General features: G+C 44.9%; 1 pseudogene; it reads left to right on the forward strand.

Annotated features, from left to right (window-relative positions):
* The first annotated feature begins 2,278 nt into the window (after positions 1-2,278).
* Positions 2,279-4,506, forward strand: LOC121048687 (annotated as a pseudogene).
* The last annotated feature ends 8,620 nt before the right edge of the window (positions 4,507-13,126 follow it).

Below are 13,126 nucleotides of genomic sequence, written 5' to 3' on the forward strand. Positions count from 1 at the left end.
TGCCAACTACGCAAGAAACCACTGAAGAAGCCGGCAGGTCTCTTGCAACCGATCGCGTCCCCATTTTAGCAGATTGGAATGGATCTTCTCGGACCTTTCCCACCGTCGACACAGGGAAACCGTTGGATAATCGTGGCAACTGATTATCTCACTGGGTACGCCGAGACAAAAGCACTCCCTTCGGGGACCACCGTGGAAGTACCCAAGTTCTTCGTGGAGTCTATCGTCCTCCGACGCGGCGCTCCCCAAGTCTTGATTACGGACCGAGGATCTTCGTTCATGACGCAACTGACTCAAGAGATACTCCGCCTGAGCCACACCGAACACCGCCGGACCACGCCATACCACCCGCAGATTAACGGGCCGACGGAGCGACTAAACAAGACCATCGCCAACATGATTTCGACGTACGTGGACGTGGAACACAAGACGTGGGATGAAGTGTTGCCCTACGTCACGTTTCCGTACAACACGGCGATTCAAGAAACTACCGGCATTACACACTTTCAGCTGGTGCACGGCAGAAAGGTGAAGACGATGCTCGACGCCATGCTGCCCCACGACCCGACGGACGACGGCACCGACGACGCCCAACTGGTCATCCAACGAGCAGAAGAGGTACGCCAGCTAGCCCGCCTTCGCATAAAGGGCCAGCAACGTGTCGACGCTGGCCAGTACAACCTTCGTCGCCGCGACGCGGAGTTCCAGCCCGGAGACAGGGTGTGGGTGTGGACACCCATTTGCCACCGCGGCCTCAGCGAGAAACTGTTAAAACGCTACTTCGGAGCCTGCAAGGTCATCCGCCGTCTTGGGGACTTGAACTAAGAGGTGCTCCCCGACGGAACTCTACCATCAGGACACCGCCAGCCACGACCCGAAGTCGTCCACGTAGTTTGACGCGCGTTAGGATTGTTACACTGCATGTTTATTTCGTTTCACCGTAAATGTTTTAGCCATTTCCGTTTTCCTTTTGTTTGCATCGGGGCGACGCATTTTTAAGAGGGGGGATAATGTCGCCCGCAGAGCCGAGAAAGCAACGCTTGGTCACGGTCTTCTAGAAGATTCCCGTTAATTCTCGCAACAGACGTAACTTTCGATCTGCTTTGTTATTCTCGAAAGTGCCAGTTCATCCTCACCTCGAGCGCGCGCGCTCGAGCCCTCTTTGCCGAACTTTCGAGATAGTGACGCACGGTAGATAAGCAGCTACCCGCGACCTTGTCGAGTCAGTCTCGCTCGCGCTTTCTGTTTCGCCGCCGAGTCGCCGCCGGCTTTTCTGCTCCCCTTGACGCTCTTTCGTTACTTATTTTGTTGGCACAAGTTCGCACATGAAACCTTTATTTTCAGTTCAATTTTCGCCTTCTCGTCGCCTCAATTCGTGACAATATCATAGATGTTCACAGCACACATCTGAACGAGGCAAGTATTACTTTGAACGCAGTACTTTGTGACAAAAGCTTTTTGTGTTTGCAAATTTTCAGGGGAATGCGTGACGTAAAGTTCACAGAACAGCAAAGTAGGGGAGGCCGCTTGATGAATTATGGACGCGACAATATTTTTACCAGCCGGTTGATCAATACTTATTGTCACCTTTCGCATGAATGTGCATAGATGACGTTGCAAAGTCAATGTTTATATATTTTATTCAGTAAACATTTGACGTTTTCACGATATGACCTAGGATCGCATTATATGTAAACAATTTTTTTCTCCTGTCCAGCTGCGATTTCGGTCTGGAGCGAGTGGCCATCCCCGCTTGAAAAGGTTTTCCCATTAACCGCTATATCAAGCAGTAGTTCTTCCGATTCCGCAAGAACAGAGCTTACGGCCTTGAGCACGCGTTGTGTATCGTTATGGTATCGTTATGGGGCTAAAACACAGTCTGGTCAAACTCTCTAATATCAGCTTTTACTTTTGCCCTTACTGCACGGTGCAGACAAATTTGTTGTGGCATTAGATGGGGCATATTAGACTTGGTTGATGTAAGCTGAATAAAAGGTTTGTTTGGGCTAGTTGGTTGATGATCATTTGGTTTCAAAAGAGCGCGACAAGACAAGACAGAAGACAGTGCTGAACTAACAACTGAAAGTTTATTTTCACAATTTCCAGTATATCTACAGATATATATGCATTTCTACTATTTACATGGAGGTGTAAATAGTGGAAATAGAGGTCATACATTTACATGTATTTCCACTATTTTCAGTTTATATACAACACATACAGTCTCGGCATCGGATGTCGAGACTGTATGTGTTGTACTCTTCTTATCTTTAACAATATGTTTATTTTGCTATTGCCCATGTGTATATATACTGTAAATAGTGGAAATAAACTTTCAGTTGTTAGTTCAGCCCTGTCATCTGTCTCGTCTTCACTTTGCACTCGTCTTGTCGCGCTGTTTTAAACCATAAAGTATGCTCAATATATGTCACAATGTCTGCTTTCTAGGTGGACGTGCCCCAACCATGCGGTCAGACAAAAGAGGGTCGGCTGAAAGCAGACATGGCCAAGCAGCTGCAGGAGAAACATGACGCAGAGCAGCAGACTGTGGCCAATGAGACGATAGTATAAATCAGAATTGCCGACTGTGGTTCCCATCGTTACCATGGTTCCGAGGGCATGGAAGCTTTTAGCCAAAATAGGAACAGAAACATTGCTGAGCGAATTCAAATGTTGGCAAGGGAAGGAATTACATCTGTATCAGATGACAAAAAGTTCCTGCACTACTACGTGCAGGACGTACTTTTTGTAAACAAGGAAAAGCCCGATAGCAGCTGCAGGGCCTTTTTCCCAACACATCGTGACATCAGCAACCAGATCTAAGCTGTTCTTAAGAAAGACCGCTTCAGAACCCTTGATCAAGAGAAAGCTAGCATTCTCATTCAAAATATCAGGGCCGAGCAACCCGAATCCTCCATCGTATATCGGCCGTATGCAGCACGCAGCTGCGTGGGTAGCAGTGACTCAAACAATTTGGAAGAGAGCGTTTCCAGCGAGTGTGAAGACAGGTTGCTGTTCTGGTTCCAGACAAAAATTCATAAGAAACATCCTGAAAAAGTATGGAGGCTGAGCAGTTTGCCTGGATGCAAGATACAAGACTAGTGACTATGCCCTTCCACTGTTGTTGCTTGCTGTGGAAACGCCGTTAGGATACACACCAGCTGGTGTGCTTATCGTACAGTTCGAGACGGCACACTGTATCGCTGAGGATTCAAACGTTTTCAAGCAGTGGTGTGATAACTGGTCCCCACAGTACTGGATGGTAGATTACAGCAAGGCAGAAATAAGTCCCATCAAGCAAGGGCTGCCGGAGAGTCAAATCTCCATCTGTGACTTCCATAGACTACAGGCATGGAAAAGGTGGCTGCGCCGAAAGGAAAACAACATATCTGATCCATATGAGGCCCTGAAACTTATGAAACACTTAGCCAGTGCTTCAAATCAGGATGAGTTTGACGAGGTGTTTGAAGTTCTTGTCGCCTCAGAGTTGGAAAAATGAACAATTTTGCAGTTACATTGAAGCAGTGTGGCTCTCTTTAAAGAAGTTGTGGGTCATGTCTTACAGGCTGGCGTTTGATGTCGTCTTGACCACAAATAACAGTATTGAGGCCCAAAACAGGGTGTTGAAGGCACACTGGGAAAAGTGCCAGTGGGAAACGGTCGTTAACATCCCTAATCACAGCTGCCGTCTATGGCTACCTTCCCGCCAAAGAAGCGAAATTTCATGAGACAGCAAGGAGCCAGTCATCAGTGTACAGACAGTACAGTGAAAATGTTCCCGCATACCTGCACAACCAGCCTCACGGGTTTGTTAAACATACGCTGAGATGGCTCGTTAACGGAGAGGAATACACCCACACAGACATGAAAGAGCTGGTCATTAAAGACATGTTTTCTGTTCATTCTGAAAGAAGTGATGATGATGTATACACAGTCGACTTCACCAAGCCATCGTGTACCTGCCCTGACTTTAGCAAGCACAAGTACCTATGCAAGCTCGTTTCTATTTTTAAGTACAGCGAGAGGTGGGGCTTTTCCTCTCTTCCGCAGAGTTACCTCGATCAACCGTAAATTACACTTGGAAGTTCTCCAGAATCAAAAACAGGTTCTGACATTCCCCTTGCCAATGAGCTCAGCCCTTTTGAAGTGTCTTCAGAGGCTCATGGTACAGCAGCCTCAGCAGTATCAGAGCCGGACATTCCCTTTGTCAATGAGCCCAGCTTTTGTGAAGTGCCTTTACAGTCGGTGGTTGCTATGGTTCCTGGGGCAGTAGCCTCCTCGGTGTCGGAGCTGCGCAAACGTATAACTGAGGAATTGGAAAATTGCAGTTCCCTCCTTTACTGCTGCCATGACGTTCAAACACTGTCCGAGGCTAAGGGCTTATTGGAAGTCACCTTCCGTAAGTTGGCTGAATCTGTACCGCAGAGTTCTGGTTTTCAGATTCGGGGCTCACCGACAAAAGGATGCTGGTCTCTGAAGCCTATTCCAAAGAGAAGGCGCCTATAGCGTGCTGTCACCCTGCCATTGATTGGTTGACTTTTCACTGGAGCTTTGCCTCAGACTGCTATGAAGGGATTAGGGGGAAACTTTAGTGAAAGCCAATGAGTGATTTTTTTTTAATTTTTTTAAAGAAATTGCAAACATTTGCAGAACTCAATTTATTTCAACCATGCATACCTTTGGCGTTTGGACCATTTGTAATTATCTGTAAATAATTTTGTTTTATAATTTTTAGAGCTTTTAAGATTGATATTCTATGTTTTATACTAGACTTCATTACAGTCATGTAGTTGCGACATTGGCAACGGCTGCGCATGTGTAGAAATACTGCCTTAAGGTTTCGTGTTGGTGACACTTTCAGTTCTTGGATTGTATACCCTATTGGAAAACCCCAATATGAACAGCGTATTATGGATATTGGTAAACAATATCTTTTTATTGTATTGCAATACGATATGGATAGTGTATTGGAAAACATTACATTTATTGTATTGTATTACAATAAGGGTTTGTTATGGGATTCCAATATCCATAATACGCCGAAAACATTGAAATCCAATACCGTATAAACCCTTATTGGATCCCCATGTGTCTATGGGGATTCAATAAGGGTTTACGATTCCAGTGTACTTGGCGTATTATGGATATTGGAATCCAATATATTATATCGGCTACCAATAAAACTATACACGAGTTGGAAAATCACGTTCAGCGCAGCATTTCTCCGCAACGCAGTCTCTTCTTGTGTGTATTTCTGAATGATAAAATAAAAAATTTTGCTGTTGTCAAATCATGAATAAAGAAGCAAAACACTGGGCTTATCCATAGCAAATATATTTAACATATTCCTGAACTGGAGGATCTGGCATTTACTGCAAAAGACAGTTCATTGTTTAGGACCCTCATTCAAAAACTTGCTGTTTGAAAACAGAACGTGAAATCCTCACCTTTCAATGAAAACAGCCCCTGCTAGCTGAAGCCATATAGAAGCTGCAAAATAAAAATTTGTGATTAGTTTGCAACAAGTAGCAATCCTTCACTAAGCTGGATAGATTCAAAATTTTGTCTGTGTTTGATTGCGGAAAGATAAGCTTCCATTCCACTGCCACGGTCATTCTGAGCTCGGTCAATTAAATACACCTATCCGCTCGTCTGGCTTCGCAGTTCCTGCTTTGCACCTAACCACGGTGAAAGATACACTATTTAGGTGAGGACACGCCGGGGCTGAACGCGCGGCGCGAGGAATCAAATAGTGTTCGTTCGACGGGCATCCGAAAGACTGCATCATTCGGCTGCCACCGTGCCCGCGACTGACAGTGTCACCGGCGGCCAAACGGCGGAACTGTGTGAAAGCAAAAAAACATTATCTCGTTGTCATGACACCCCGGTACACCATGGTCTTTCTGCACGTGTGACAACCTCGCTGGAGCTCTGCGCGTGTGGTACATAAGGCGGCACGAGCCGTCTTGAACGTGCCCACGGGTCGACGAGTCACCTGCTGGCGTTGCTTGAAACCAAAGTGAGAGAGTGTGAAGAGCGAACGTCATTGGGCCGTGGCCAAGAGCGCGTTGTCCTCACCTGAAGAGTATTATCTTACACCGTGCACCTAATTAAAGTATCTGGAATGCTCACCTTTGAGGAAAAACGAACTGGTGCTTGCTTGCTTGTAGGCCGTGGAAACTGGGACACACTGGGAGAGAGATTTGCGATTAGTTGCGTTCAAGTAACAATTACATTGAGTAGCCCCGTAAAGTACACTAAGTCGATAGGATGGAAGCTTGGGCGAGTTGGTGAACCATACTTGGCGGTGACAGCGCAGCAAAATTAATCTCACACCAGACACTCAGGAAGACAAGCACACGCGCTGAACTTACAACTCTTGTGTATTCGACGGCTTCATTTTTCTCTTCAACGTCTGGGTTGACTTTTCAGAACGTGATAAGTAGAAGAAGTAGCACGAAATACAAAGGAAAATTCTAAAGAGAAGGCAAAAGAACAGTAAAAGAGAAGACAAATGAAGAAATGGAAAAAATATCTAAACGAAACACTTTTTCAAATCGTCCCTCTCCCTCATCGCTGTCATTTAGATAGAAATTGGAGCTCTTTGGTCGACAGCGCTATAGAAGGACTACTTATAGACTTGTCCTTCAGCTGTGCTATCCTTTCCGCTTCCATTATTTCTCTAGTCAATGCGTCTCTACTCCTACCTATTACAGAACAATTTTCAAAATGTGCTATACAGCCACAATCGCACCAATGGATTCCCAAGTGTCCAGCTACGACTCGGTGGGTGTTATAAAAATGCTCTCTTAAACGATCATTCAAACACCTTCCAGTCTAGCCTACATACTCTCTACCACATGAAAGTGGGACAGAATATACGACTCCTTCAGTACAATTTGCAAAGCTCTTTTGGTGCTTTTTCAAACAACCAACTTCCCGGTGTGCCGTCGTTTACCTTCCTGCACAGGCTTAGAAGCTTATTTGGTGCTGAAAAAGCAACATTAATGTTAATGCAGTTACCTATCTTTTTTAGACCGTGCGAAACTTTATGTATATATGGAACAATTGCCGTCCTTTTCTTTTCTGTATTGCGTTTAGGTCGTTCACCCCATCTTATTCTCTTTAATAAATCCTCTGCAACGGCTGTAAGTAATGCACTAGGATATCCTGTTGACTTTAACCTGGCGATTTGAGCATCAAAGAAAACCTTAAGTGAATGAATACAAGACTTATTAAGCACACTGGTGAGACATAATTTAACAATGCCTCGCTTAACAAGCTTGGAGTGTGCTGACTGAAAATTAAGAGGTTTCTTCCCTCTCGGTTTGTATGACCAACATACATGATGCTCTGAAAAAATTAATCTGAGGTCCAAGAACCGTAAGGAACCTTTTGTGGAGAGCCCATGAGTGATTTCTGGTGGATCTATACAGAATTTACAACAGGAAAGAACATTAGAGACTAATATTTGAAAGTCCTTAGCTGCACAATCTAGCACAATAAAAAAATCATCTACAAAGCGAAACACCTTCACAACAGAAGAAGCATCTAAGCTACGTGAAAGGATCCGGTCCCGATGCGCGAGATAAAGGTTACTCAAAACTGGTACTATGCATGAACCAATGCATACCCCTGCTTTTTGGAGAACGGTGTTACCCTCCCAACACGCAAACATAGATTTAATATATACGGTGAGCAGTTCAAGGAAACCACCTTGCAAAAATCCTGACGCGGTCCGAAAAGCAATAAGTCATGTATTCATTCAATTAAGGTTAGCTTTGATGCTTAAATCGCCAGGTTAAAGTCAACAGGATATCCTAGTACATTACTTACAGCCGTGGCAGAGGATTTATTAAAGAGAATAAGATGGGGTGAACGACCTAAAAGCAATACAGAAAAGAAAAGGACGGCCGTTGTTCCATATATACATAAAGTTTCGCACGGTCTAAAAAAGATAGGTAACTGCATTAACATTAATGTTGCTTTTTCAGCACCAAATAAGCTTCTAAGCCTGTGCCGAAAGGTAAACGGATCGGCAGACCGGGAAGTTGGTTGTTCGAAAAAGCACCAAAAGAGCTTTGTAAACTGTACTGAAGGAGTTGTATATTTTGTCCCCCCCTCAGGTGTTAGAGAGTATGTAGGCCAGACTGGAACGTGTTTGAATGATCGTTTAAGAGAGCATTTTTATAACACCCACCGAGTCGTAGCTGGACACTTGGGAATCCATTGTCGCGATTGTGGCTGTATAGCACATTTTGAAAATTGTTCTGTAATAGGTAGGACTAGAGACGCATTGACTAGAGAAATAATGGAAGCGGAAAGGATAGCACAGCTGAAGGACAAGTGTGTAAGTAGTCTTTCAATAGCGCTGTCGACCAAAGAGCTGCAATTTCTATCTAAATGATAGCGATGAGGGAGAGGGACGATTTGTAAATGTGTTTCGTATAGATATTTTTTTCCGTTTCTGCATTTGTCTTGTCTTTTACTGTTCTTTTGCCTTCTCTTTAGAATTTTCCTTTGTATTTCGTGCTTCTTCTTCTACTTATCACGTTCTGAAAAGTCAACCCAGATGCTAAAGGGAAAAATGGAGCAGTCGAATACACAAGAGTTGTAAGTTCAGCGCGTGTGCTTGTCTTCCTGAGTGTCTGGTGTGAGTTCGATTTTTCCTGCGCTGTCAGCTTCAAGTACACTAAGTCGGAAAGATTAAAAAAATTACATGCGCGGGACATAGATAACCTCTTGCGACGTAACTAGGCATACGTCAATTGCGCTCGCGTGTATTACAGAAAAATAAGCTTCAATGAAGGAGCCCCCAGTCGTTCTGAGCTTCGTCAATTAAACATGCTGAACCGGTCGTCTGGCTTCAGTATTCCTGCTTCGGGAATCTGGGATTCTCACCTCTGAGGAAAAGCAAACTGGGACCTGCTGGCTCTTAGGCCTTGGAAACTGCCAGAAAGATTTGCGATTAGTTGCGTCCAAGTACCAATTTCTTTGACCAGCCACCTACAGCACACTAAGCCGGATAAAATCAAAATTACATGTGCGTGACATAATATGCCTCTTGTGACAAAACTTGGCACATGTTTTGTCGCCTACAGCAACACTAAAGCCAGACAGACAGGCGATACGGCATATTTAATTGACGGAGCTCAGAACGACTGGGGACGCTTTCAATGAAGCTTGTTTTGCTGCAATACAAGCGTGTATTGCAGCAAAACAAGCTTCAGTGAAAGCGTCCCCAGTCGTTCTGGGCTCCGTCAATTAAATATGCCGTACCGCTTGTCTGGCTTCAGTATTGCTGCTTCAGAGCAATCTAGAAAATCTAGAATCCTCACCTTTGAACAAGAATGAACTGGCGCCTGCTGGCTTGTGGGCCCTGGAAACTGCAAGAGATTTGCGATTAGTTACGTCCAAGTAACAATTTTTTTGAGTAGCCAACTACAGCACACTCAAAATTATATGCACGGGACATAGATGCCTCATGCGACGAACTTCCTTCATCCTTGTTTTCTGTTAACTCTGCCCACCTTCACCACCCGCCTCCAATTTCTGTGCTACTTTTTAAATCTCGATTCCCTGGTTCCCAAAGGCCATGCCATGGCTTGTGCCAGTCACGGGTCTGTCAGCTCTGCAACCGGCGCCATTGTGGCAAAGACGCCAAAGCACCTGGCGCTTGATGTGCTCTTTTAATATTTCGAGCATGGCTCAAAGCAAGTGTATGGGTGTCTGGTATGCCCTTTGCTTATTTGCGGATCGTTTCGAATCAGAGGGTAGGCGCTTCTGCGATCTGAGCGCATGCTCGGTTTTTTACAATAGTTGAAATTGAGCTCTGCAGGAATCTTCAACCATAAGAAACAGAATGTGCATGCCAAAAGGCATAGCAAATGAAACATCCACCGTCTATCTATTTTCGTTTCTTGTCCGCAAGAAGCTGTCGTATATGTAGCCTTCCTTGCTTAAGCCGTTCCTCCCTAGTGTCCCGGTTGGGTCCCGTCCTGATGAATCGGCGGTGGAGACCTGAGGAGCGGTCAACATCAGATTAGACCTTTTTGAGACAGAACCATATACTTGCTGAGAGGAAGCACACCCAAACGAATCTCAGGCATGTCATTTATAGTGCGTTTTAAATTGAGACGCATGATGTAAAATGAGACGTCAATACTGACGCACCCCTTTTGCGAACCTAAAATATTGAAGGCCTTGTCCCCCTCGCTAGGGGGACAAGGCACATGAATCCCGGCATGTGGATGAAATTTTTACCTTAACATCCCGACTGAATGCCCATCCCTAAATAGTAGACCACCACACTTTTAGAAAACAAAATATTTTTTTAGAAAACACAGAGTCATCTACCACGCCTACAAACGCCTGAACCAAGCATACTCGTACCGTGGCTTGTTTGCTCCGTGCCGCCCCCGAGTTAATTCGGGCTGACAATGTTTTTTTTTTTTTCAAATGGAATTCACATTTTTAGTTTTGGTCTGTCTTGTAGAAGCAGGTGGATAATTTTATAAAGCTTCCTCCCTATGCGCTTCCGAGTCAACATTTTTGCAATGGCCAACCCCCGGGCTTTGATTTAGCGCTCCTTGATGAATGCTGAAACTCATATAGGCGGGCAATAGCTCGCCTTGAAAATACTTGCTTTTGGTGGCCGAGAACAAACTCGTCTTCCTGATTGGCAGCCACTTGCTGCCAAGAATTGCTGCACATATCCTAAAGAATAGTCTAACACAGATGCTTTGGCCGGACAGAGACACAAAAGCCTGAAACAAGACCAGTATACAGACAGGAAATAGAGTGTCTGTGAGGAATGAAACAAACAACTCAGATAGACATCAACCACTCTGTGACGACCCCAGTAGGGGTAGCACAAATACTTTGTGGTGGGTCCACGCTGAGGAGAAGAGAAGCGAGAAGACGATATTTAGTCTCTCAACAGAATAATCTTAATGTTAATATCCGTGCTGGGGCCGCCTGTTGCTCACCTCTCGCCCGGAGTGTTCTGGGTGTCCCGTCGCAGGGGTTCCTTGGGAGAAGGGACTTGGAAGGACCGGTCATCAACGTGGCTCTGGTTCGACGGGCAGGTTGAACCGAGGAGGCTCAGGATGCGGCGAATCGGGCTTGCTCGGATGTCCGTCGATGCACGCCGTCCTCTTGTGCTCTTGCGCTGGCTCTCACGTTTCACCGCGCACGTCGCGATCACTTTCACTTGTTCGTCGCTGCCTGCATCCCAAAAACCCGTCCTCCGCCTTCGACTCGCTTCCCTCCAAGACCGTCCTCTTTTCCCACGTTCCGCCTGGCTCGCCTCCCTCTCTCCCCGTCCCTCATCTGTTTCCAGTTTTCCCTGGCCCCCTCTGTCCATTTCCTGTCCGTGCCTTCCCCGCTCCCATGTGTCACCCCCAACCGCGCGCGTCCGAACTTGCTCGCGCCGCGCCGGCGTCTCCAACCATCACCCCGGACGACGTCACAACTCACCTTGAAAACACTTGCCAGGCGCGGCAAAAAACAAACTTCTGGCCTTGATTGGCTTGTTCTTGCCACCAAGACCTGCATGTATAAGAAAGAACCCGGTCTTAATTAAACTTGGGTGCTTTTGCTGAAGAAAGACAACAAAATACTAGTGCAAGACCACTACACATAAGAAATGACATCCAAAAGGAATGAAACACAAAACTGATATAGGTGGGCAATAGCTCACCTTAAAAATACTTGCTCTTAGTGGCCGAGAACAAACACGTGTTCCTGATTGGGAGCCATTTGCTGCAAAGAATACCAGCAGATATCCTAAAGAACCGAGTCTTAGTCTAACACAGATGCTTTGACCGGACAGAGACACAAAAGCCTGACACAAAACCACTATAAAGACAGGACATAGAGTGTCTGTGAGGAATGAAACGCACAACTCAGATAGGCGTCAATCACTCACCTTGAAAACACTTGCCATGCGCGGCAAAGAGCAAACTTCTGGCCTTGATTGGCTGGTGCTTGCCACCAAGACCTGCATGTATAAGAAAGAACCCGGTCTTAGTCAAACTTGGGTGTTTTTTGCAGAAGAGAGACAACAAAATACTAATGCAAGACCACTACACATAGGTTATGGTATTCAAGAGGAATGAAATACAAAACTCATATAGGCGGGTAATAGCTCACCTTGAAAATACTTGCTCTCGGTGGCCGAGAACAAACTCGTGTTCCTGATTGGAAGCCATTTGCTGCGAAGAATACCTGTAGATATCCTAAGGAACCCGGTCTTAGTGTTACACAGATGCTTTGCCCGGACAGAATACAAAAGTCTGAAACAAACCACAAAAAGCAGTAAATAGTGTCTGCGAGAGATGAAAAAAAAGATTTAAGTGGAGAGGCTCGTTCTGTTTCACATTAGTCAAATAGTGTAGCTCATTTTGCTAAAACGATGCATATTTGCTAAAAAAAGTATCTATATTTTGCCCCATTTAGCAGAGTTTACTGCCAAGGGTACCTGCACACCAGAATAAGTCAGAATTAGTCAGTTTTTTTTTCTTCTTTTGATGAGCGACAACAGAATCCTAAACAGGTGATGAAACAAAATATGAACCCAGCAAGACGGGCTACTTTGCCTTGATGCAAGCACAGTGCCTCGGCCAACCAAATGAGGTTCTATTCTTTATCACTTGTCATATTTGGTGGGAATAGTAAAGTAAATGAAAATAAGGCAATCTCTCTTGCAGCCGACAGCTGCAAACACAATTCATATACCTCGATGAACGACCTGGAAATAAAATTGGGTGGTGGCCAAGTGGTTTAAGGTGTCAAATTTCAGACTTACAGACTGTGGTTTTGGTTTAAGTCCTCCTGGTGTATATTTTTATCCTTATAACTATATTTACATTGTTTTCTTTTGTATTTTTGAGGCACAATTACTTAATTTATAGGCTAATTCACCTTTATAAGCGTTTTAATTACACTCCATGCTTTTCTAGTGCTCGTAATTGATTCTTGGTGGAAGCGGTCTTAAATTTTTCTTTTCTTGCTGTCGCTGCTGCTTGCTTTCTCACCTTTAGAATGCTGACAACTCGACACAAAAGTAATGAAAAATGTGTTTAAAATGTCATGAAGATCAGCATTTCCAAGCTGTACCCCTGCT

This window comes from Ixodes scapularis, unplaced genomic scaffold (genome assembly GCF_016920785.2).
Source record: "Ixodes scapularis isolate PalLabHiFi unplaced genomic scaffold, ASM1692078v2 PGA_scaffold12__126_contigs__length_90152505, whole genome shotgun sequence".
Taxonomy (NCBI): Eukaryota; Metazoa; Arthropoda; class Arachnida; order Ixodida; family Ixodidae; genus Ixodes; species Ixodes scapularis.